The sequence below is a fragment of the Cygnus olor genome, chromosome 17 (assembly GCF_009769625.2).
Source record: "Cygnus olor isolate bCygOlo1 chromosome 17, bCygOlo1.pri.v2, whole genome shotgun sequence".
Lineage (NCBI taxonomy): Eukaryota > Metazoa > Chordata > Aves > Anseriformes > Anatidae > Cygnus > Cygnus olor.
The window spans coordinates 11,258,345-11,282,655 of record NC_049185.1 but is presented as its reverse complement, the minus strand read 5'-3'; the positions used below and the strand labels follow the sequence as shown (position 1 = coordinate 11,282,655).

At 52.2% G+C, this 24,311-nt stretch overlaps 1 protein-coding gene across 3 annotated transcripts in view; it reads left to right on the top strand.

The window, feature by feature from the left end:
• Window positions 1-24,311, top strand: part of LOC121079623 (transmembrane protein 132B-like) — a 252,359-nt gene that overhangs the window by 11,518 nt on the left and 216,530 nt on the right. The window contains exon 1 of one of the 3 annotated variants that reach the window (XM_040577160.1): window positions 3,830-3,978. The exons of 1 other annotated variant lie outside the window; for it this stretch is intronic. The gene's annotated coding sequence lies outside the window, so the exon portion shown is untranslated. Of the gene's footprint in view, window positions 1-3,829; window positions 3,979-4,427; window positions 4,506-24,311 lie in introns of those variants that run through there. One more of the 3 variants, XM_040577158.1, reaches the window with a different exon arrangement.

Genomic DNA, 24,311 nt, shown 5'->3' with positions numbered 1-24,311 from the left:
GATGGGCGAGCATGGGAAGGGAGGGCTGCAGGCTGCTTCTCTGCTTTGTGCCGAGCTGGGTCCCTGTCTAGCAGCAGCAGGCGAGCAAAACCCTGGCTTTTAGGGGCTTACTCTCGTCTTGCCCCTCGCTGTCTCTCCCTGCACTCAGAGCCCCCACCTGCTCACAGTGCCAGCCACCTTATTTCTGCCCGGCACTACGCCCAGCCACACACAGTTGTTTTCAATTACACAGAGAGAAATCAGTCAATCTCCTGCTCAGCCCTGTCTCAAGCTGATTTAATTAAACACAGGTAGAAGAGGGAACAGAAATTAGGGCAATTCATCACCTTGTAGCCCCCGCAGGTGCTCCGCCACAGGGAGCTGTGCTCCCCACTGCCCCGTGCTGGCCATGCAGCATCGCAAGGCTGCGGTGCAGGTGGTCGAGAGCCCAGGGTTTCTTAAAAGCAGCCCTAAATAATGGGGTTGCAATGCTTTCTTGGCTTGCCTGGTCTAGACAGAGCATAAAAGTCTGCAGAGCAGGTGCAGGGAGTGATGGTTTCACTGCAGGTCATGATGCCCATACTCCAGCTGATGGGACCTGCCCTTGGTGCCTTTTCCAGGTGCACTGGCAGATTTTCACGTTTTAGAGGCACTGACACCTTGGGGAATGCAGCCCCTGCAATTTCAAGGTGTGCTGTGGGTCCTGGTTTCTCCAGCTGGGATGACGGTATTTTGCTCTCTTTACATCCTCCCTTGTACTCAAACAGCTAAAGTTGATTTACAAACAGGGCTCAACATCCAAAGCCAAAACATTTCCCTTCGAAAGCGCCAAAAATACTCAGACGTTACCATTTTTTCCCCCAGCCAAAACTGTTTGCGGAGTTTGACCTGGATTCACGAGTTGCTTTAGTCATCCCCCAAACAGCAGCTTTAGGACAAATTTAATGTGTCACTCTTGTTGTTTTGACTCACCGAACTGTTTTCGGGTCTGGCAGGCTTGTGCTGTAAATGCTGATCTGACGAGCTCGGCTGCAGGGGAGCACGGCGATGCGGAGCTCTGGGGAGCTTTGAAAAGCAGCGCTGCACCCGCAGGGCTCCAAAATGTCATTTAGGGCTCCGTCATGGGGTGACGGTGGAGGAAGAGCTGGGACAAGCACCCGATGCCCACCTACCCCATGCTGCTGTTCCAGCCCTGGTGGTGATTTTGCTCCCCTTGCTGCGGCACAGTTCAGACCTGCAAGGTTAAGGCCTGGATCCTTGCCTCTCCTTATCTCCCGGCTGGGTTTTTGCCTCCTCGTACGCCGAGACATCTTTAAAATTCTCGTCCTCACTGCTTACCTAGGGGCGCTCCTGAAACCTTCCCTCTTCTGACATCTGAGTGATGTGACAAACAACAGCTTCCCGTAATGCTGCAAAGTCTCTCAAGTCTTTCGTAGCACAGGTTGCCTCTTTGGGCAAAATCCGGCCCAAAGAAAGGGCATCAACATCCTACCAGCGTAAGTTCACAGAAAACCTCCCTTGGGAAAAGTGTTATTTGGAGACCCGCGTGTGCAAGCCCCAGATTATGGCCCCGGCAGGCTCTGGGCTGCTGTTGGGCACTGTAAGCAGGATCCACTCCTTGTCAGCACTTTCCCAGTTCACAAAATTTCTCACTTCGGATTTTGTTTCAAATGCAGGCTATAAAATCATATTTAAGACGTGCTCAGCAATGCAGCTAGGCCTGGGTGCTGGCGGCCCCCACAGGCCTGGCAGCCCTGATCCCAGGCGTGCAAGGGAGCAGTGGGGAAACCCTGTGGCTGGCTCTGGGACATCCCTTACACACCCTTTGCACACCCCTTGCACACTTCCTTCACGGTGACACAAACCTGCAAAGGCACCCCTGCAGTGCCCAGCAGTGCCGAGAGGAGACAGCAAGGCAATCTTCATTATTACAGCTAATTTTTTTGTCGTTAGATTGGTTTTACGCTATTTGAGGAAATCAAATCTTTGTGTTCGCTCTAGCCCCATCCCCCCTAACCCATGGGGGCCCAGTTCCTCCAGACGTAGCTGGGGCTGCCCAGGGGCGCAGGGTGCAGCACTTTGGTTCCCTGCACGGGAGGTGAGCGTTTGTTCACGTTGCCATTCATGTGGAGCAGTAAAATATTAGACTTAAATTTTTTATGACATTCATAGGAGTGGTTATGGAGACAAACAAGATTAGAGCAAGTACTACATAAAAGCTTGTTTATGCGGGAGGGGAAAAATCAAACTCGGAGACATGTTTGCAGAACTGGAAGAACCCAAGGGGATGGTTTTTTTTTTTTAGTTATTCCCTCCTTTTTACCTAGCTGTTTCTATTGCGATCACAGTAACAACTCCCAGCTCTTAAAGAGCTGGGTTTACTTTTCACCGCAACACTGGTTCCAGCAGTGGTTTATTTTTGGATTCAAGGGGAGAGGTCTAGGGAAGACGAGCAGTGTTTGGCTTTGTGCTTCAAGTGCCACTCAGGGCAGTCGGGGCTGGGGTGTGGGAGCGCAGTACACCTGTGTCCGTGCTGCTGCAGGGCAGTGCCTGGGCAAAGCTCCTGCTGCTGCAGCCCCGCACAGCCCCTTGCACACCCCTTTGCTCCTGCTGCACGCCCTTTAGGATGCCCTTTGCCACCTCGCAGCATGGCCGAGGTTGGAAGGGACCCCTGGAGATCACCCAGTCCAGCCGCCCGCCGAGCGGGATCACCCAGAGCGCGGTGTGCAGGATGGCGCCCAGGCGGGTTTTGAGCATCTCCAGAGGAGGCTGCACAACCACTCTGGGCAACCTGTCCCAGTGCTCTGCCTCCCTCACAGTAAAGAAGTGCCCGCTCATATTCAGCTGGAACTTGCACCCCCCTGCGCAAGCCCCTTTGCATGGCTCTTTGCAACCCCCTTTGCAACAGGCTTTGCACAGCTCTTTGCGCAGATATTTGCAAAACCTTTTGCACGCCCCTTTGCAACATGCTTCGCACGGCCCTTTGCACAGCTCTTTGCAAAGCCCTTTACAACATACCATTCAACTCCCTGTGCAAGACTTCTTTGCAATCCTGCACGCGCCCCCCTTTGCACGGCTCTTTGCAACCCCCTTTGCACGCCCCTTGCAGCGTCCTTTGCACGGCGCTTTGCACGCCCCTTTGCAACGTGCTTTGCACAGCCCCTTGCACAGTTCTTTGCAACCCCCTTTGCCCGCCCCTTTGCAACGTGCTTTGCACGGCCTTTTGCACGCCCCTCGCACACAGCTGCCCCCCCCCCCCCGAGCACCCCCGGCCCCCCCCGCGCCCACCTGCGCGCCCCCCGCCGCCAGCCCGGCGGCTCCGCGCAGTGACGGCCGCGGCCGCGAGGGGGGAGCCGCGCTCTTCCCTGCGCTCCGCTCCGCTCCGCACCGCTCCGCACCTCGCCGCCGCCGCTCCGAGCCGGGAGGAGGGCGGCCGGCCCCCCCCTCCCCGAGCCTGCTGCAGCGCCCCGGGGCCGGGCACCCCCCCCGGGGGGAGAGCGGGGAGAAACTTCTGGGGGGGGGGGCTCGGGGCGGCCTCACCGGAGCCCCCCCCTCCTAAAACCCACCCTTCCCTCGCCCAAAAACCTCCCTCCCCCTCCCTAAAAAGCCACCCCCCTCCAGGCTGAGCCGCGCAGCCCCGCGCCCGCCCCCCGGGCAGCGGGATCGAGGTGGGGGGGGGGGGCGGCGGCTGCGATGCTGCGGGGGCGGCCGTGAGCGAGGGGTGTCCCCGCGTGGCCCCCCCCCCCATCATCCCCGGACCCCCCCCCCCCCCCCCATCTCCAGCCCCGGCCCCTCCGCGGGGCTCCCGGCCGAGGGGAGCGGGCAGCAGCGGGGGGAGTGGTTCCGGGCTCCGCCGCGACACCCCCGGCCCCCCCCCCGGCGCCAGCCGCCCCGCTCCGAAGAGCAGCAGCACCATGCCCACTGCTGGGCATGGAACAAAGAGGATGCTCTCCCGGGGCCCCGCGCTGCTCCTGGCGCCGCTGCTGCTCCTGTGCCGAGGTAACCCCGCGCGGCTCCCGAAAACTCCGCTTTTTTTAATTTTATTTCCCCTCCCTTCCCCTTTTTCCCCCCCTCTTCCCCGAAAACTAATTGTTTTTTTTTTTTTTTTTTTAAATTTGATTCCCCCACTTCCCCGGGGTTGACATTTATGCTTGGGGTACGGGAGCCTTCAACCTGCTCCGTGGCTGGAGGGGGCAGGATCAGGCCCTGGGGATGGGGGGGGGACACGGGGCTCGGCTGCGGCTCGCCCCTCGTGTCCCCCATCCCCCGGGGGGCAGCGCCGGGGGTCCCGGAGGGGTCCCGGAGGGGTCTCGAGGGGGTCCCGGAGGGGTCCGGGGGCTGCGGTGCCCGGGGAAGCCGCCGCAGGGACCGCTGTGCCCGCAGCTGTTGGCGGTAATAAATAGCGGCTGTTAAAGCCCAATTAATTAGGATGCGCCGGGGCTGGAGTTGCTCAGCGAGTCGTTCGCCTCTGCTGCTGCTCGGGACGGCGCTCGCGTTTGGCCCTGGGCTGCCGGGGAAACTTGGTGGTGGGTTTAGGGATCCGCTAAAAAAAGAGAGGTTTTTTTTTGGGGGGGGGAAAACAAAAAAAAAAAAGAGCGAGGGGTGGGAGGGGTGCTGGCAGTGGCTGGGGGTCCTGGGGAGGGCGCAGGGGGTGCGTGGCGGGGGGAAGGAGGAAGAATTTGGGGAAGGGTCCCTGTAGGGACATGGTAGGAGCGGTTTGCAAGGGCAGAAGCATTGCCCTGGGGGGCATGGGGGCCAAAAGGGGTTCTCGCCCTGCTTGTCCCTCGAGGGGGGAGCACGACCAAGCGCGCATGGAAATTGGGAGCAGGGCACAGGGCATGAGGGCAGGGGCTTGTTGTGGCCAGTGCGATGCCCTGTGCTTGGTGAAGCCTCTGCTTTAAGTCGAGGAGGGAGTTAAGAGCAGAAAAGGAACGCTTTTTTATTTTTTTTATTTTTTTTTTTATTGCTTTGACACATTAATGATAATCTTTTCTCTGATATTCCCCTCTCCTCCTGTGTGGGTAGCTACCATGGTGAGATCGGGCTGTGGGTGTAATTCTTCCAGCGCTCCGAGTGCTTAAACATATGGAAACCCACTTTGGAACAGTTTGTGGCTGCAAACCTGCCGCCGTGCCCGTCCCTCTCCCCTGCTCTCCGAGTGCCTCCGTGCTCAGCGTGCGCGGCACAGGCTCGCAGCTCACGCTGCGCATTGCCAAGCCGTCGCTGGGCTGTGCCTTGCCGGGCTGTGGCATCCCGTGTCCCGCTGCTGCCCCTGTCCTGTCCCTCCCCGTGGGTGGTAGCAGGAGAAGGAGTTTGGGGGGCCTGGGGCTGCGTTCCCACCCGCGGCACGCTCCGGGCGATGTGTCCCTGCCAGACACTGGGGTTAGCGGAGCGCGTCGTGACCCGGTGGGTTGCGGAGACCCATGCCCGGGTCATGCAGTGGGGCTGCCAGCTCTGAGCTCCCCGCTTGCACAGACAGCCACGTTGGGCACTTGCCATGTTCACCATTTATTTGCCTCCTCTCCCTTCCCTGCTCCGTGGAGGTGGCTCCCACCTCCCGTTCGCCCTCCCGTCCGTCGGACCCCCAGAACAGCTCTGCGAAGGCGCAATTAAGAGATCACTCGCTGTCCCCAGGTCCCCTGCGAGCAGAGGGCGAGCGCCGTGCGCTTGGCAGCCCGGGGCCGGCCTCGAGGATGCGCCTCGCTGGCAGCAGGCCCCTGCTTGCTGCTGGCAGCCGGGCTGGGCTCCTGGCCGCCTTCCCAGCTGGCGACGGGGCTGCCTCCGGGGCCGCGTGGGTCGGCATCCGGGGGGCGAGCTGGGTGGGTTGCCTGTGCGCAAGGCTGGGCTGCGGCAGCCACCACGATGCGCGCACGAGGAGGGAGCAGAGGGTTGTGTTCGGACCCCCGGGGGGCTGCAGGAGAGCAGGCAGTACGCTTGTTTCAGCGTGTGCCCCCCCGAGGCTCTGCGTAACATGGAGGCACTTGTTGTGCAGGGGTGCTTTGGGAACAGAAAATGAGAGACCTGTGCTTCCGGCTGTGCCATAGGTTGGCAGAATGCGATCATACAAACTGTTGAAAATGTAGGTTATTTTCTCCTCATCAGCGCAGATTTCAACATTTTATCCAGTGACCGTCCCACCCGATGTGATGGGGGGGGGGGGTAGTGGGGTCAGGGGAGGAGTCTGGAATTTCTGTAGTGCCTCTTGCTCCAGCGTCCATTCCAGCAATACCTCTCACATATTCTGATTTTACTTCCCGTCAGTGTAAATCTGGAGCAGCTCCTCTGAAGGCGGTGGAGCTGCTGTGGGCTCGTGCATCGCCGCTGCGATCGGCGTCGGGCTCCCTGGGAAGGCAGGCGGCAGCCGCGACCTGCCCTGCGCAGTTTTTTGCGCTTCAGAATCCCCCGTCATCAGTGCTGCAGCCTCCTTTGTATGTTTGAAAGAGGAAAGTCCCCGTTGCTCACCGTGTCGGTTTTTGATCGTTTCCTTCAGTCAGTCAGGCTTGGTTGCAAAGCTCCACTTGTTGACACCTGGCTCTTCAGCTGATCAATAGAGTCTCCTGGGGTTTGGATGCCAAAATAGTTACATTAAAAACCAAATCAATAGAGTGCAATTAATTTGCTGTATTTTATTACTGGCAGTGATGGGAGCTCCGAGCGCTGTTATCCCTGTGCTGGGAGCAGCTCGGTGTGGGGAGGAAGGTGTGAGCCCAAGGGGGGCTGCGGGGGGCGTCGAGACCTCGGCACAGTTTGTGTCTCAGGAAGGATTCCCGAATCAAGGATGCGTTCCTCAGCCAGGGATGGCATCTGTTCACTTGATCGCTGTGATGGGTTTGCCATCGTGTGTTTAGCTAACCTCTGAGCCCAGGCAGATGTTGGGTGTCCGCAGCAGACGGCGTGTTGCGTACCTGCTCTCGGGGCTTTTATCAGCTCGCCCGTCACTTCGCGCGCTGCTTGTGGTGCTGCGGGACACCACGAGCAGGTGGCACTACTCTCCCTTCTCCACGTTAGCCATGGCTTTCCCGACACCTGCTGCGTATCGGGCGGAGGGTGCTGCTGCCCACCTGTAGCATCAAGGCGAGTCCCGCTGACCTGTGCTGGCGGCTGCCCCTGGGACCTGGAGCAGGGGTGGCTGGGGCAGGTGGTAGGCAGCGATCTAATGATGCAAAACCCATCTGGCCCTGGGCAGCGTCCTGCTGGATGAGGGGCCAACCTGTGGAAATGAGTAGTCTGCTCTGTGAACTGAATTCACTGAACGTGACCCCCCCACCCTCCTCCCCCATTGGTGTAACTGATGCCTGTTAACGCCAGGCAGTGACTTGATTCGCCAGCACAGCGTTAGCACTTGCTGCGTGGCTGCGAGGAGACGTGTTCCTGGCTGCGGCCACCACACGGCTGGCACTGGGTGCCACGGAGGCTGGGGAGCGTGAGCAGCCACGCGGCGCTCTGGGTGTCGTAGAAGACGCTTCGATTGCACGCTGTCAGGAGCCTCCCAGCTGGCATTCCGGAGGAAGTTGTTCCCATGTGAGGATGGGCAGGCAGAAATTGTGAGCAAAGAGGCCTTGGATAACTTATAGGGGCGAGCAGGGATCGCCCTGTGCCTGGTTTGCTCTGGGTACTCCCGTTCCTCACCGTGGGGGACTGGGGCACTTACCCGTGCGCCCAGCACCTCGCACGGTGGGACGCTGCCCGGGCTGCGGACTCGGGTGCCGTGTCAATATTAACGTTTCTTCCGCGCTGTCGAGAAATTCTCTTGCCGCGCACTTTAGCTTTTCTCTGTTTACATAAACGTGCTTTGTTTCTGACAGCATTCAGAAAGCTTCATGAATTTATGATGTGCTCCAGATTCGAGCACACTTTCTTTTTTCCTTTATTTTTTTATTTTTTTTAAACACTTTCTTCCCAAATTTTGGTGATGAAATGGCGAGAGAGATGCATATTTCAGCGGGCTATTGAGAGGCAATGTAAACACCATCTTTCATAGAAGATCAGTTTGTTCAACTTTGAAAGCAGCCCAACCTCCCCACTTGATCAATTTGACTGCCATAGGAGATGATTTTCAAAGTGGCGATTACGGCCTATCTGGTCTCCTGCAACTTCAGGCAAGGAGAGAAAAATGAAGAGTAGTGTTTGATTTGAACTGTGTTTTTTTTCCCCCGATTTTTTTTTTTTTTTTTTGTGTTAGGGCTAAGCAAGGAGGTACCCCAAGAAGGGGGTAGAACTGGGCGGGAACCAGTGCTGCTTGTCTTGCCGTGCCACAATCAAGCAGCCCTGGAGAGCTGCTGTGCCCTGGGCACATTTTTATCTTCCTGGCATGATGTGCCCTGGGACCCCAGCGTGGGGAGAGTGTGGCCGCCCACCTGCCCTGGGAGCTCTGGGGGAAACGGCCTGGGGAGCAAAAGCATTTTTGCAAGGGATGGGGAAAATACCATCCTCATTACCCAAGAAATAAAATCCTTCTGGAGACTGGAAGTGCAGATAGCTTTGGTCTTTTTCTTTTTTTTTTTTTTTTTTTTTTTGATTTTCGTTCTTTTTCTGTTTTGTTTTGCTTGTATGGGAGCATCTCAAAAACAGATGGCAAAGCAGAGATTTATATTCTGTTAAGTGCAGAGGGCTGGTGCACAGGACCTTATCTGCTTGTGGGCCCTGCAATAAACCTGCCAGCAGGTGATTTAAATCCAGTTTCTCTGATTGGGAGAGCAGTGCGAGGAGCAAGGTTTATGTTATTTATGAATTTTATGAGCAATGTTAGATTTTTAAGATGCAGGAATGATCAGGGCATGGCTCTGTAGCACCAGAGACTTTGATTCCTCTCGTAAAGGATCTTCCCCGAGTCAGAAGAATGAACCATTTTACATTATTTAGCAGTCGGGCTGCTGAAGCCAGCTGTTCACATGAGTGACAGACACAACTATTTTATCTCTCAGTTTAGGAGCTGTTGTCAATTAGCCACAGCTTTTGCTTAGCAGTGAGACCTTTGCTGGGGTGGGGAAGGGGATGCTGCTTAATGGATGCTGCAGCTCTTGGAGCAAACGTTGCTGCTGCAGCATGGAATGGATAAAACTTGCACCCCGAAATGACAAAGTCCATGTACCCTAAAAGGGAACCCTTGAGCTGGTTTCTATGCAACGAGCAGTAATTAGAAACTCAGCAGAGAGTCAGTAGCTGCTGACTGGCTTTGGCTGATTATTATTATTATTATTATTATTTTGGTTCAAAAAGGGGCAAGTCTGACACAAGTTTTGGAAGGATCTGGTCTGGCCATGTGCATGGGGCATGTTGAGGCCGATGTGAGGCAGCAGCCGTCAGCCCCCGGTGCCTCTGTCCCCCAGTGCCACAGGACCATGGCAGCCTGAAATGTCCCGCGTGGTTCTCAAGGGCACTTTGAGAGCTGGGGGCAGATGGCCATTAAACACAAGAAGCGTGGTTGTCTTCCATGGGGTGGAAAAAGGACAAAATGCATACCCGCACAACGAAACGGGTTTTTCATCATCGAAAGAGAGGATGGTAAAAGCTCTCCTGCAGCAGCAGCAGAGCTCCGTCAGGGCAAGCTCGAAGGCTGGCGTGCCTCAGCCATCCCCACATCACGGGAGCGAGAGCTGCAAACACTGGCGGATAACCCGCTCCTCCCGTCTCTGGTCGGGTACAGGCAGTTCCTGTGCGGCTGGTGCTCAGTGCTGCAGGCAGCAGGGCTTCTGCCGCTTCCTTGGCAGAGCGCTTCGCAGCCCATTAGGCCTCTCCTGTTTTCCGCCTACACTTCTTCTCTGCCTGTTCCGTCGCTCGTCGAGTGACCCGAATCCACAACTTTCCATCCTCATCGCATGTCCGAACACCCAAGTCAGGCAAATCTGCGAAATGGGGACAAATGGTTAAATGGGTGGGAAACAGAGGAGAAGCTGAGGCTGGGATGTAAATACATTTACAGTTGGAGGTTATTTGGAGAATAAAGGGCAGGGACTTGAAATGCATGTGGAGATGAGCTCTGAAGATGCAAGGAAGGCAGATACTGTCACACTGTCTAATTCATCTTGCACAAAGACATTCTCCTCCAAGGTGTTTGGAAATAATGGAGTAGCTTAGTTACTAACATTATTAAATCCTCATCTCTGACAGATATGAGAATTAATATACAAAGTTTTCCTCCTTTTTTTTTTTAATGCAGCTGTTACTCATTTCCTGTCTTTTGCTTAGGAGTAGCCCACTGAAAGTTATTAGCATGAGTATTGGCAAAAAAAAAAAAAAGGTTCATCTCCATCATGTAAAAAAAAAAAAAAAAGGCAAGTAAAGCAGAAGACAGCATGAATTTTATGGTTAACCATTCTTCAATTTTCCATCTGTAGATCTCAAAGGGGTGTGGGGAAGAGAGCTGGCGCTGTGGAGGCTGTGGCCTGTGCTCTCCTGTCCTGTGTGTGAGGGGCCAGCACCGTGCCCAAAGCCCTGCGGGCCCGAGGAGCAGGGTGGTGGGTGGCTGTGCTTGGCCACGGGCTCTGGGACTATGTTGAAAACAGCCAGTTGTGTCAGCAGTCAGGGTGGGGATGGACAGGACTGAATTAATGCTTGTTTCTTTGGCCAAGTTTGATCTGGACCAGCCCCATTAAAATAGTTGTGGGAAATGTTAGGCAGAAATGGAGAGATGGCGTTGATGTTTGCTGCTGGAAGCAAAGGCTCTGTCCCTGGCCTGGTGGAGCCGGGCAGCCTGAGGGGATGGGGGACGTCTTTCCAGGGCCTATGCTGTGGAGCCGTTCTTCAGATGCACCCTTTTAAAACCCAGGTGTCCCTCTCTCACACCTTATTCCATGGCAGAACCATCCACATCTGCAACACCATTGGTGTTGTAATAAGGTCACTGATGTCCACTGCCAGCCCTTGGTACGTCACTTTTGACAAGTATCGGCTCCTTCGGCCCAAACTGCGGCCTTGAGCCTTCTGTCTTGCCGCTGTTGCTGCCAGCCCTCCTGTGGCTTTGGCCTAAAGCTCTTCAGCAGCCGCTGCTGTGTTGTGGCTCTTGGGGTGCTCCCGATGTGGGGCAGGACCAACGCTGTGTGGAGCTGTGTGGCTGGGAGCTGGAGCTGCCCCGGCTCTCGTTGGTGTCCACCAAAACGCCTGGTTAGGTACCTGGGTCTGGGGCTGCTCATCAGGCCCCAGTCTGTGGGGCTTCGTCGTCTGAGTTATCCCCAGAACGTGGTTATCTCCCTGAGTGGCAGCCTCCTATTGAAAGCGATCTTTTTCAGCAGGGCACTCGCATTTATTTACTGCACAGCTTCTCCCATTAGTATAATCATTACTCCTTGGACTGCGTTTGAATTTAGAGCATCCCACTGTGGTACTTAAAGAATTAATTACAGCGATGAAAGAATTCCTCTAAAGACTTCTATGAATTGGTCTGGTTGAAGTGTTTTAGCTTTGCTTCAGTTGGTGCAGCCCTTGTCAGAGGATTGTGAGAAAATGCATGGGTCAGTGATTTAGATTAGGCAAATTACGTTAGAAAAATTGATTTGATTTAGAAAGTGAGGTTTCAGATCACAGGGAATTGCCTGCTTCTTCCTCTGCTGTCTGCTTTCCCCTGAAGATGAGCAGAGGCAAATAATTTAGGGTTAAAGTAAGGGACTATTGTGAAAGGTGTGTGTGAGAGCTGGACAGAGGGGGGTTGGCACGTATCCTTAGCTAAACGGTTATTGACCCATGTGTCGCTGTCTGGAGGGGCGGATGGATGGGGCACTTGTGGCAGCACTGACAGGTGGTTCGAGTGGCTTGATGCAGAATCAGGTCCTTGGTTTTAGCTGCATGGTTTGGGTTTGTTTTTTTCAGAAATGGTTTTTCTGTATGGCACAGCATCAGCGTCAGTGCGGATCTTGGAGTGTGTTGCTGCTGCTGCCAGCCTTGCCTCACTCCGTGCTTAGTCATTCCTGGGGCTGGGAGCTTGCTTTCATTGGGGTTTTGTGTCCTTGGATCAAAATGAGCATTTCCTCTTCTGTCCCTTGTCCTAGAGGCGGCGCAGTCCCTTGGCTGCAGTGGGACGGTGCCCAGCAGCGGGCACATGGGGCAGGGCCTGCTCAGGGACGTTCCTAAAGCAGCACCTGTCGGTGAGCAGTGCCCTTCCCTGCACAACGAGGGTTTCTTCCCAGCCCTTCCCCTGCCCACCTGTGTCTCACCCATGAGACTGAGGGGCTGCGAGTGCAGCAGCTGCCGGCCGGAGCCCCACAGCGCTCGTGGCCGTTCCTGAGTTGCTCACCACGGGGAATTAGGGTTAGGGCTGTAGGGCTAAAGCTTGGCACCAAGCATTTCGCTTTTCCCTTTGTAAAACTTCTCTTTTAAAAATATGTAGGTAAACGCACACTGTTTGCCAATGAATTTTACTTCCTTATTGCCTGGCAAGAGCCCCTTAAATTTCAGCTTTTCTACAGCCACATTGGCAAGCTCGTTCTGGGCCTGGCTGGCACTGATGGCGTTCCCCCTGGTTGCACCGCCATCCGTGGCACGAAAACCCCGCTGTGGCTGCAGCGTCCCCGGGCCCTTCCCTTGCGCTGTCATGGGGCTCTTGTAGTGCCTGCGAGGCCACTGCGCCCTGTGCCGCCCCAGGGGTCTCTGCCCTGCCCCAGTGAGCGCAAGGAGAGAAACGATGCTGGGAGGGAGCTCCCTGCCAGCAGCTGAATTCAGCCCTGCAAAAAAGGAGTTGCGAAAGTAGCAATCCATCTGTCCACTTAGTGGGAGAAACCTAAGATCGTTTCACAGTAATCAGCCCCCTGGTGTTTAAAAAAACAAAAATACCGCAGGTTTTTTTCTTTAATGTAGATAACTGGCAAAATCTGAAGCATATTAATGCGCTCAGAGTCTGTGCATCTTTGCTGTTTTTTTTTTTTAAGTTCATTTTGACAAATAGAAACTGTATCAAATTGAAAAATAATATAAGACAAATAGATTGCCTTTTGCTTTTTGGGTAGCCTGTATCTGCCATAAAATTTCAGGGATTTTCCTTCCTTCCTGAAACTCTCTAGTTAATTATCAGCAGAGTTATCGGCAAGTGGATGTTTTTCGTTGCCGCAGGTACTGTCGGGTGGTGAACATTGTCATGTTCACGTCCCTCACGGTAATGCATTCTCAAGGTGATGCATTATGCAGGTGCATTCCCGTGCTGTAGTTGCTTGGCTATATCAGTGTTTCCATTAAAACACACAATATTCAGGGATTTTAATTTGGTTGTAAAAGCTTGCTCCAGGCACTACCTCAGATGAGAAAGTCCAGGAGTGGTGTGTATCTTTTTCTTTGTAATCTCATTTTATTTTTTTTATTGCATTTCCCATTTTTCCTTTCCCCTTAACTGCGAGGACATAGAGGAAACAGGCTGCAAAGGCGCTGCTTGCTTCTCGCTTATGCGAATTGACAGGCAGTGAGTCAGAGAGATTCACGAGGATTTCTGCCTCCAAGTGGCGAGACGGTCGCTTGCATTACAGCAGAGTTTACAGGTGGCAGGGCTCGAATGTGGCCAGCACAAAGGTGTCCTGCAGGAGCCCTCACTGCGAGGAGTCATCAGGGAGGGGTGTTCAGGGTGGGCATTTCTGCACCAGTGGCATGTCACTGCTGTCCGTGGGTGGATGCACTGCTGTCCCCAGCTGGGGGTGACACTGGGGCTTGGCTTTGCCTGGTGTTTGGGACGGTGATGAGACGTGGTGGGGCTTTGCTCTGGGGCTGAGGTCGCTGAATTGCAGCAGATGCTTTGCTGCTGCACGACGATTTGTAATTAAAACGCAACTTGCCGTCCTGATTAGATTAAGCAGTCAAATTCATTTATGATATTTTCCCCCTGCCCTGCATTGTGTAATTAGCAACATATGATGCTTACATTAGCTCAGTTAAAAGTTATAATGATTAATCCGTGCATCGAAGCCTCCCCGTGGATCGGCTGGTGCAGTGCAGCGGGGCTGCAGCTGGGTGAAGCGCCCGTGCCAGCGGAGGCACCAAAGCGGCCGTTCCCGGTGTCTGCAGGGCAGCAGCATCCACGTGCCACCAGTCGCTGAAAGTGGTGCTGGTTTGGCTCTTCCTCCCCTGCAATGGGTCCCAAAGCATCCAGCTGACCGTGTGCATGGAAGTGCCAAAAGGATGAGTGTTTAGGCGGTCCTTGTTGGTGCCTTGGGAACGTGAGCATGGCTCTGAAGTGTTCTGGCCAAATCCTGAATGTTTTACCCAAGTTAATCTTCCATTAATGTGAGTTTTGCCTGAAAAAGGCTTTCTGAATTGGATTGGGGCTCTAACTAGTGAGGAACCTCACTTAAGAAAGCCAAAACCAACAAGAAAACTACTGTAAGCTAATTATAATGAATTATATTTTTCTTTCCTGTGCAGTCATAATATTGTCTTCCTTTCCACCTTCTGCTGAGCTATGAAAATGCTCTGCAAAATGATATTTTTGAGTTGATGGAGAAGTACACCCCTGTCAACAATATTTTTCTATTGTTCATCAGAGACAGGCTTCATAACAGAAGAGATCTGTGTTTGAAAAGTACATCAGCTGCAAACAGGTTTGTTCCAAGTCTTCTCCAGCAGCAGGGCAGGGCTGGGAGGCGATGCTCCAGCTGGAGGTGACCACATAGCGGGGCTCCTGGTCTTTCAGCGGAGTGGCCGGGGCCGGCTGGAATAACGTATTGCTGCTTTCACAAAAAGTGGATCTTATATTAAAGGTTCCGGTAGAGAAAGGTCTGGAGGTGTTGAAATATTTATATATTGCTTAAGTTACTGCACGAGGTGCTGTCTCGTTCCCTAGAATGCTGTGGGGGTCACGGACATGAAAGCGAGCTGAAAATGAGCTCCCACCTTTCTCGGTCCGTGTACGCACCCGTGTGCGCTGATGTTAAATTGGCAGGGTGGTAATGTTTCCCTTCTCCAACCATCAATTTCAATTGAATTTCATAAGCCATTAAAGTTCTGTGCTGCTCCCTTTGCTGTTCCAGTTACGTGAGCTCCAGCCATTTAGCTGCAGGTCCTGGGGCATGATTGCTCCGTGGAGCAGCAAAAGTAAATTGGTTCCTGATGTAGAATCTTTTATATATATATATTTTTAATATCTCTGACTCACTGTGAGCAATGATGTTGGGCTGATGATGTGAATCTTAAGCTTGGCTGTTTCTGGTCCGGTTTTGGTTCACCCCTGACAGAACCTTTTTTAAAAGCCTCTATGCTCAGCTTGAGTGGCAGCATCTTGTATGTGGAGGAAGAGGATTTCTTTTGTTGCTCATATATTTATCTTCAGAATCATGGTGGAAAGATTTGACTGGGTTTTGTTTTTTTCCCTGTGGGTTTGAAATGTTTGAGATTGATTCTTACTTGGATCAAAGGAGATCTCCTGGCAGTCCTCTGACTTTGTTTCAGTACTGGCAGTGTGACAAATAATGAAAAAGCAATCATTTCCCCTTTCTCCCACTTTTATTCTTGGGATAAATGAATGGCTAAGATCTGTGTGCTCAAAAATAATTGCTCATGGCTCTTAGGGAAAAAAAAATCCATAACACTTATCCTTTAAATAGTTGATCTGATCTTTTCCGTTGGTTTGTATTTCGCGCTGGCGAGCGTCTTTGCTGCCACTTTGAGGCTGAACCTGACGAAGTTTGTAATGGAGGCTGAGCAGGTTGTGTCCGTGGGAAGGGGAGCGGGATAAATGGTTTTCCTCTTTTAGCAAGCAGCTCCCCCGTGGGAGCTCAGCAGCAGGGACGCAGCAGGGTCGCACTGCCATGGTCCGCCGGCGGAACTGTTTTGCACAGCACAGAACTAAGGAATTTGCCAAAACGTAGAGTGAATGGAAACAAACCAAAACTCATTTTGATTTGCCATGTGATGAAAGCAGTTCAAGCATCTTCTAAAAGTGGTGAAAGCAGCTGCTGAAACCTCCTCCAGCTGCTGTGGGGGTTGGTGGGTGGATGGATGGATGGATGGATGGAGGTGTGCTGGTGCTTTGCTAGGGTTTCTGTCATTCCTTTCTTTTGTCACCCTTAAGGCTGTGGATGTCAGGACCTGCTGCACCTGACATCTCTGCTCTCCTTGCAGTGAGTGCTGCTGCAACCTGCTGCTGTTCCCAGAGAAGCAGGCAGAAAGGAATAACCTGGGCCTGCAATTCTTGGCTGGAGATAACTTCCAGTCTTTTGTTTTTTTTAAATATATTTTATTTAATGCTTTTGCTACTAATGGGTGTTCTCAGCCTCTGTTCCTGCTTCATAAGTGCTGCTCTCTGGGAATCCTTACGACGAATGGTTATGGAAATGCATTTAAATGCTCAGAGATCTGTTACAGTTTTTTCTTTATGGGGTTGTTCCTTCAGAAAGGATAAATGTGCCCTGAGTCCACAGCTGCCTTGGACAAGTGCCTTCTATGAACCGGGCGGCAAGGCTCTGGGCATTTTTGCAGCGGAGGGGGTAAGTGGGGGCAGCAGTAATGCTGTGAGAAAGCCCAGCTCTGCCCTGATATCTCGAGGAAGCACTGTTTTTGGTCTGTTTGTTCAGTGGTGCTTTCCCCTCCGTACTCCAGATGGGGCCTTTGGATGCCGGTGATGGGGACTGATAGAGCATCTGACTTCCCTCCTGCCCTCCTCCTCCAACCAGCCCATCACAAGCATCAATTATGCAAGCCAATGGCTCTGTTAAATCAACAGGGCTGCTAATTGAGTGCTAACGCAGCGTGCATGCTCATGCCACGTTGGTCTCTCAGGCGTTCTTCATGGCAGGGGCTTTGCATCTGCACAGGTGCAGAGAAACTTTAAGCTGTGCCTGTGCTGGAAGCGAGGATAAGGGTCGCCTGGTGTTTTCCCATCGTGGCTGTTGACTGCAGCCATACGTTCCCACGTCTGGAGATGTCTGAGCCGTTCCTGGTGGTCCTGGGGGAGTTTGGATGAGTTGTGGTTTCTCCAGAGACAGAAACTCGCCATCCAGTTGGATGTCCGCTCCTGCAAGCCAGGGCAATTAATTCTGCTCTGGGCGTCGAGCCAGCGGTGGTAGGAAGCAACGATGAATAGCCAGGCTGTCGCTTCTCCTCCGAGAGAGCATTTTGGGAGGTCAGGAGCTGCAGTGGTGGAAGTGTGGGCAGCTCATCTCTGTTGGTGAGGCGTGGAGCTGGCAAAGGTGCTGCTTCCATGGAGCATCCCCTGATGAGAGCACGTGAAGTGGTTTGGTTTTAAGTGCCTCATTAAGAGCTGGCCCTCCACCAAGTTTGTTCTGCTCTTACCATGTTGTGAGACCCTGCGGTGCTGCCTCCGTGCTCTTGGGGCAGTGTCTTTGGTGTTTTCTTTGTTTTTTGGGAAGCCTTGTCTGGTGCTTGCTGCGGGGTCGCTGCTGGGAACCCCTTGCCAGCCAGTGGTGTCCGGAGGTTGTCACCGAATGGTGGCCTCTCACGTCCTCCGAAATGAGCTGGTCCTTAAGAGGACATGAGGATCTCTGTTGGTCATGGGCAGTTTTAATTGGGGAAAATGGATTGAGCATCAGCTTATCCTCTTATCCGAGGTGGTGGTCGCCTCAGGCTAGCAGTGAGGGGCGGGGCCTCTGTCATCCCTTGCCTTTCAGCTGCCACCTTTTGCTGTCAGGAAACACAAAACCCTTCCCGTGGTGCTGGGGGGGACCTTTGGGGTGTAGTTGCCCAGGCTGTCAAGGCGGTTGCAAATGACTTCAAGTATATGATGCTTCAAGACCAAGAGTGGCCAGGGTCTCCTGCAAATGGCTGCGAAAGTAGAACAAGTGCTTGTTTTTAAAGGACAAGGTGGGATATGGCTTATTTTTGCTCCTAATTAGAGGGAGATGAGAGTGGTCTAATTCCCACACTCTTAAGAGCAACATTCAGCCAAAATAATGGACAGGGAAGATGAGAAGAGACTGCTGCAAGCCAAAAGCAGCAAACCCATGAAGCAGAGCTAGAGACAGCTTTAAAGCTATGAACATAATTGCCCGAGGAGTCTGCCAAGGAACCAGATGCTGTAAATGAAAGAATAACTTCCATGGCTTGGCATCTGCCTGCGCTCCGGGGGGAGGAGGAGCGGGAGGACGGCACGCGGGGCTGGGAAGGGCTGCTCCAGCCACAGGATAGGTCCCTTCAGAAGTGTTCAGTCCAGCCCGGTGTTTTTTCATTTGGACAAGGGACAAGTGAACCTGCTGGAGAGCAGGGAGATGACGGTCCATGCGTCTGGCTCTCGGGCTGTCTGTCCCCTGTCCGCCTGCTGGGTGTCAGCATTAGGTGGTGGCTCAGCTGCTGGGGGCATCCGGGTGCTGTCCTAGCTGGAGCGGGCTGTGGTAATCCAGGAAGATGTGGCTGGGCCAAATTCTGAACCTTTTGGGACCTGTTCCTGCACAGAACCCTGCAGAGCGGTCTGTTCTCCATGCATGGACAAGCTCGGTTGATTTTTAAGGTCGGTGGCTGCACGTGACTTGTCTGAGGTCAGATCGCGCTTGGCAGCGCTCTTGTTTTGAAAACCAAACTGGAAAGTTCCTGTTATTTTTCTCCCCAATTTATTTTTACTATTCCTGTTAAAATAATTGCAGTTGTAGCAAAGGTAAACAGCTGGATTTGACATAATCGGTACATAAGCAATATCCATTATTTACATGGTATAAAACCTCCACAACAAAACCTATTCCTCAGGCTGCATCCTACACAAAAAGAACAAGAAAAGCCTGTATGGGAAGGGGAGCAGAAAATCAGCCGGGGTCCTTCTTTTGTGTTTAGCACATGTGCATCACGGCGTCAGCGTTGGGAGCAGTCTCCTTTCTGCTCGTGCTTGAACCAGACGCCCCAGCAGAAGGCGGTAATTGCGCACGTGGCGCCCCCGGGGAGCGCAGTGTGCCTCTCGCAGCTGGGGAAGTCGAGGCAGGGAGCAGGCATTAGAGGTAATAGGAGATGTTCACACAATTGCAGGCAAGAGAAAGATGGTTTTTGTTTTGGTTTGTTTTTTCCTACCAGGGAGGGCTTTGTTTGTGGGCTAGGCTTTTCTGTTTTGTGTTTGCTATTTTAATAGCCTGTTATTTTCTGTTCTTGCTTGGCTGTAACCCGTGGAGAAGGGGTTCAGCGTGCCCCCTGGGCACATGGGGATGCAACGGAGGCAGGAATGGGGCTGGGGGTGCCCCCAGGAGCCTGGTGGGGGGCAGAAGGGATGGACAAGGACGAATTCAGCCCCTGGCTCCATGCACATGTGCAGCCTGCTGTGTATCCAGTCCGCTTTGTGAGGAGTTGTGGATGTTTTGCCTCGAAATAACAGCGTGTTTTTGCAAGGGGGGCAGGGGGGGGCCTCTGCATTGCCACAGCTCGAGGACACGGTCGTGTGCAAGTCAAAGAGCCATATCATGTTGAGTGCTGAATGACTCTGCTTATTAATATAATAAAACAGAGGAACACGCGGTCGTGACAGTCTCTGCAGTGAAAATCCGGGGGGTTATTTTAACCCAGGCGGCATTAAATCTTTCCGTCTCCTGAAAATTGCACCCCGGAGGTATGGGCTGAGGGTAGGAGGGTAGGAACATTTAACAAGGGCTCCATTTAACGGGAGTTCTTATGCATATTGTGGTCTCCAGAACATTGCTTTGCTGTCTGAGTTTTTTATGTCTTGCTCATCACTGTAGTTCAGTTCCTCAAACGGGATAGGGAGCAAAACTCATGCTCTCCTTTTTCCTTTTTCTCCCCTCCTTTCTTTTCTTCCTTCCTTAGTTTCAAGATGATTTTTTTTGTCTACTGTAGCACTGATACCTTTTCTTGAGAAGTAATATATTAGAACATGGTGTCATCTGCTGCTTTGGAAGCAGGGAAGTGTACGTGTACATATACATGTGTATATATATGTATATTTTACATGCGTAGGGACTATAGAGATGTACATCTCCAGCCTGGGGCTGCAGCACTCCTCTCCCGCAGCCCTGATGCGAGAGCTTTGGTCGCTGTGCGCACAGCCCGGGTCCCCTGGTGCTGGAGAAGACCTGATGCTGGGCTGCTCCATGCTTCCGTGCTCTGCAGTGGTTGTGAGCATCTGTCCATGTGCTTGGCCAGCGTCTGGTGAAAAATACCTCTATTTCCAGGTGCTGGCTCTGCGTTGGGGCAGGTTTCTCCTCTCATTGCGGAGAGGCTTCGATACATCATGTGAGATAACTTTTTCTCCCTTGATGGGGAGGTTCTTCAAGGCTGTCATCAACTCCTCTCTTTCAACGTGTTTTATCTGGGGGAGGCAGTCAGTTTTTTCTACACAGTTTAATTTTGCCTCTGCTTAATGCAGAGGTGGTTCCAAATTGTCCTTGTTTCCCCCTCTGAGGATGATCTTATTTTACTTCGTACTCTCTTTACCGTCCTGGCTGTGGTCTCTCCATCTCCTTAGAAGCTTGCCCGTTAGATGGGCACTTCTTTAATTTCCCCAAATCAGCACCTGTCAGATCAATAGATGAGCAATCTGGAGTCCTCGGTTGCATTGTGATGGGCAGCTGAAATCCCCTTTAAGTGACCCTGAAACGAGGTCTGAATTATTATTGATGTGTTTTTTCTTTTCAGTGCGGATTTCTGATAACGCTGGGCATATCTCAGTGGTGAAGATGGTGCTGGATACTGTCAAGAAATCTGAGGAGGCCGAGAGAGGGATTTCCAAAGCAGAAACAAGTTGTTCTTCATTCTTAGTTTTTCATGACAATGTAACATATTCATGAAAATTGCCTCAATTTAACTTCAGGGGAGAAGAGAAGCTTCAGGACTGGTGTACCTGGAAGGCTGTGTCCTGGTTAATCAGTTTGCTGTACTTTAGGTTTTCACCTAGAGGTTTTTTTTTTTTTTTTGATACTTTCTCTCAGCATCTTTTCACACCTTTTTCTGTTTAAAAAGTGCTTTGCAATCTGCAGGAAGAAGATGATAGGCACCTCTATCCCTGTTCTTCAGGCAGAGAAGCGCAGTGGCTGTGGTCCCTGCCAGAGCTGGAGGTCTGCGGCTCCATCCTGCTCACCTCATGTGCCTGCACTAGGCACCGTGAATTGCCCTCAGCGTGACCGGTTCGATAATCGAGGGGCTGAATATCTCCACCCCTCTGGGCATTGGTCTTCCCCTTCAGCGCTCTCCTTCCTCTTCATTTCTCCATTGTTCATCTGCCTGTGTCCCAGTGGGATTTCAGAAGTCCTCGCTCGGCTTTGCAGGGTTGAACTGCCAAGTTCTGCTGGGGTCATCGTGGTACACGAAGCACCAGGAGCCTGCTGGTGCTGCTGGTCTTAAGGCTGCCTGTGCAAGCCCTGTGCAGCCACCAAGCAAATCCGTGCTGTCGCTGCTGTCTTTCCAGGATGGCCTCTGAAGAACATGGTCCTTGCTTTCTGCTTAGGAAAGGACTTTGAGGAGTTTTGTTGTGCAGCTTGTGCTGTGTCTCTGGGGCACAAGCTGAAACTTCTGTTTCCATGTCTACTATATCTTCCTCCAAATTTGGGGGGAAAAAAAAGGAAAAAAGAATAATATACCTTCAGATTTTCATAGCTGCCTCTGTACAAGTGTGGCCTTGTCGGGGTGATCATTATGCTGACAGGCGCAGATCCTGCAGTGTGCTTAAGCAGAGGCACAAAAGTTTTCGGGGTATGGGTTGTAGATTTTAAGGTCTTGCAGCCCAAAGGCGTTTCTTGTCTTTGCAAACGTTTCTGATGCTGTATAAATGCTGTCTTTGAGGTTTACGGGCAGCTAGCATTATCTCATGTTTTCATTTAAAGCAAAATCAGAGTGCCCATTTTGTATCTCTAAGAGTACTACAAAAGCCCTCTTTGCAGCTTTGCACACAAATGGAGATTGACAGGCACTAGCTTATGATCTCACTGCTCTGACAGTGCTTGACACGGAGGGACTTTCAGTCAGTGGCTACGAGGCATCACTCGCATGTGGGTACAGGGCATTGCAGCCCTTAAATATGGTGGGTTTCATTTGTCACAGCTGTCAGTGGCTCGAATCTAGCTCTGGTGCTGTTAATCCATGCTGAGTGGAGGTCCCAGCGATATTTTCTGGAGCAGGGAGAAGTTTGCTCTCTGCTCAAGCCATCAACAGATGGTTTGCAACAGAAACAGAGACAAGGATGTTACTGATCGCAAATGGCCACGGGTGTGCCCAAACGCTCTGCTTGTGGGTGCAGGCTGCTTTTCAGGTCTTTTTTTGGGGACACTGAGGATTTATGGTGAAGCCACCGGGATGCCAGTGGGGAAAGCGAAGCATCACCCTGCTCCACGAGCACTGCCTGCTTCCTGTGCCGATGTGGAGAGCTGGGAGTTAAATTCCTATAAACCTCTTAGAAAAAGGCAGAGCACTTAGTATTTATTTTGCATGCAGTTATTCCTCCTGCTTCTCCTTGTCAGTAGTTTGATCGCTGTCGAAATCCCTCTCCTCCCCGGGCGTAGGCAGCAGCGTGAGGACGGTGCGCACGGGCCCTATCACTAAGCAACGCCACCGGAGTGCTGGGCACCGCGGGCGCTGCCGTCGCCTCACATCTATTTTGCCTCAGCACTTTGATCTCACAGGCCCGTCGATGCCATCGATTAGGGGAGATTGCAATGATCGTAAAGTTAAGCAGAAAATGGTGCGGCCTGTTGCTGGTGGGAGGCTGGCGGCACAGGAATGCTGTTCGCAGGGAATTGATGCTCGTGGCTATTGATTGGCAAGCGCTTCGCATCGCATTGAACGTCAGTCTAGTTAGTTCATAAATTTATGGATGTCATTCTGCGTTTGGCACAAACTTTCCTGCTTTCTGTGTCGTTTTGTCTTGAGTCTGAAATGGCAATGTGATCTGTTAGGAACAAAATGGAGATAGGGGAATAAAATACTAGCTTTATCGTTTGCATTTACTCTGCATCTCAAAGGGCAGTGTGTAGCATACCTCTGCTTTCTAATTTTACTTTCTTTACATGGTTTGAAGCCCACAGAGACTAGTTAAGTGTGGATGTAGTGGTATTGGTACAATATTTGTACAATATTGGTATTTGGAGACGGTTGCCAGATAACTTTCATTTTCCATGCACAAGCGCCTAGTAAACACACAGCATTCATTTAATACTTGGGGGACAATTTCAAGTCTTTCAAATATACGCTGGGTAATTGAAAACAAATGTTAGCTTCCCTTCAGTAGTGCTTCACAGTAGTCACAGCACGGTGTGACTGAGTTTTCACTTCAGTATTCTTCTGAGACATGTGAAGTGTGTGGCTCCTCAGGCCTGAGCTGACATGGAGAGCGGGGGTCGCCCTCCATGAGGCATGACTGTGGTGCCGGGAGGAGGGTTTGTGGCCTCCCAGATTTAGGGGCTGCAGCTGGGTGAAGGCTGGGATGTTCTGTCGCTGTGTCCCCGCTGTCCAGGCCCCCCCTGATGCTGCCTTGGGGCTTGTCACAGGCCGCGGACAGTGTGGGCTGGCTCTGCAAGCGAGGACTCGTCTTGGGGTCGCTGCCTGGCACTTGCCCTGAGCAGGCCGCACAGGCACGTGGCTGTGGTGGGGAAGGGGCCATCAGGCTCCTCTCTGAGGCCACCACGCTCTTCTCCGAGGCGTGGCGGTTTTGCTTTTAGCAGAAGATGCCACGTCTGAAGAATGGGACCTAATGAAGAGAATTTGAAGTGCATTTATGCTTTGAAAAGGGAGTCTAAATATAGTGCCGTGGAGTTCAATATCCATCTCTCCAAGGCGTTCAGATCAAATGTACCCTTTCTGAGATTTTTTTTTTTTTAGTTTATTTTTTTCTTCTCTCCGTCAGCCCACCACTCTCTCCTGGGAATTTAAAGTTCCAGCTGAGCTCCTGGACTGGTGAATCGTGTCCGGTCTCAGCTCGGCAGGGCAGGGTGAAGTGGTGTGGCTTTTGTGCGACAGGTATCATAGGAGAATGGCCGTTCTCCTATGCTGTATAAAAATGGAAATTCATCCTTAAGCATCCATATTTGTTTGTTAAACAGTTTGCAAACTGTCTGTACCTGAGACTGAGAGTCCATCTGCCCACCTGAAAGAGCCCAATTTTCCTTTTGCTGATCCAGGGCTAGGGGTATAAATGTGATCATCAAAACAGCAGCAGAGGTGCCCAGGCTCATTTCTGTTTGAATCCATCCACTAGAGACTTCTTTTTCAGCATTTGCTAGGTTCCTGAATTGTCCTCTTATCATAAAAAGGGAAATAAACCCTTTTGTTTGCCCTGTGCAGCCGTTCTCCACGGATCTATGGCAATATTGGAAAATTCTCTGCCTGTCATGGTGAAGTTTGAAAACCAGCTTAACCTCTGTCTTGCCAGGCATCCTTTCGAAAGGATGTGCTGAGGATTTGTTGTTTGTTCATTAAATAAAACTAGTAGAGAAAAATCTCATTCAGATGCGTTATTTTCTGAGAGTGACATATGCTGTTGACTC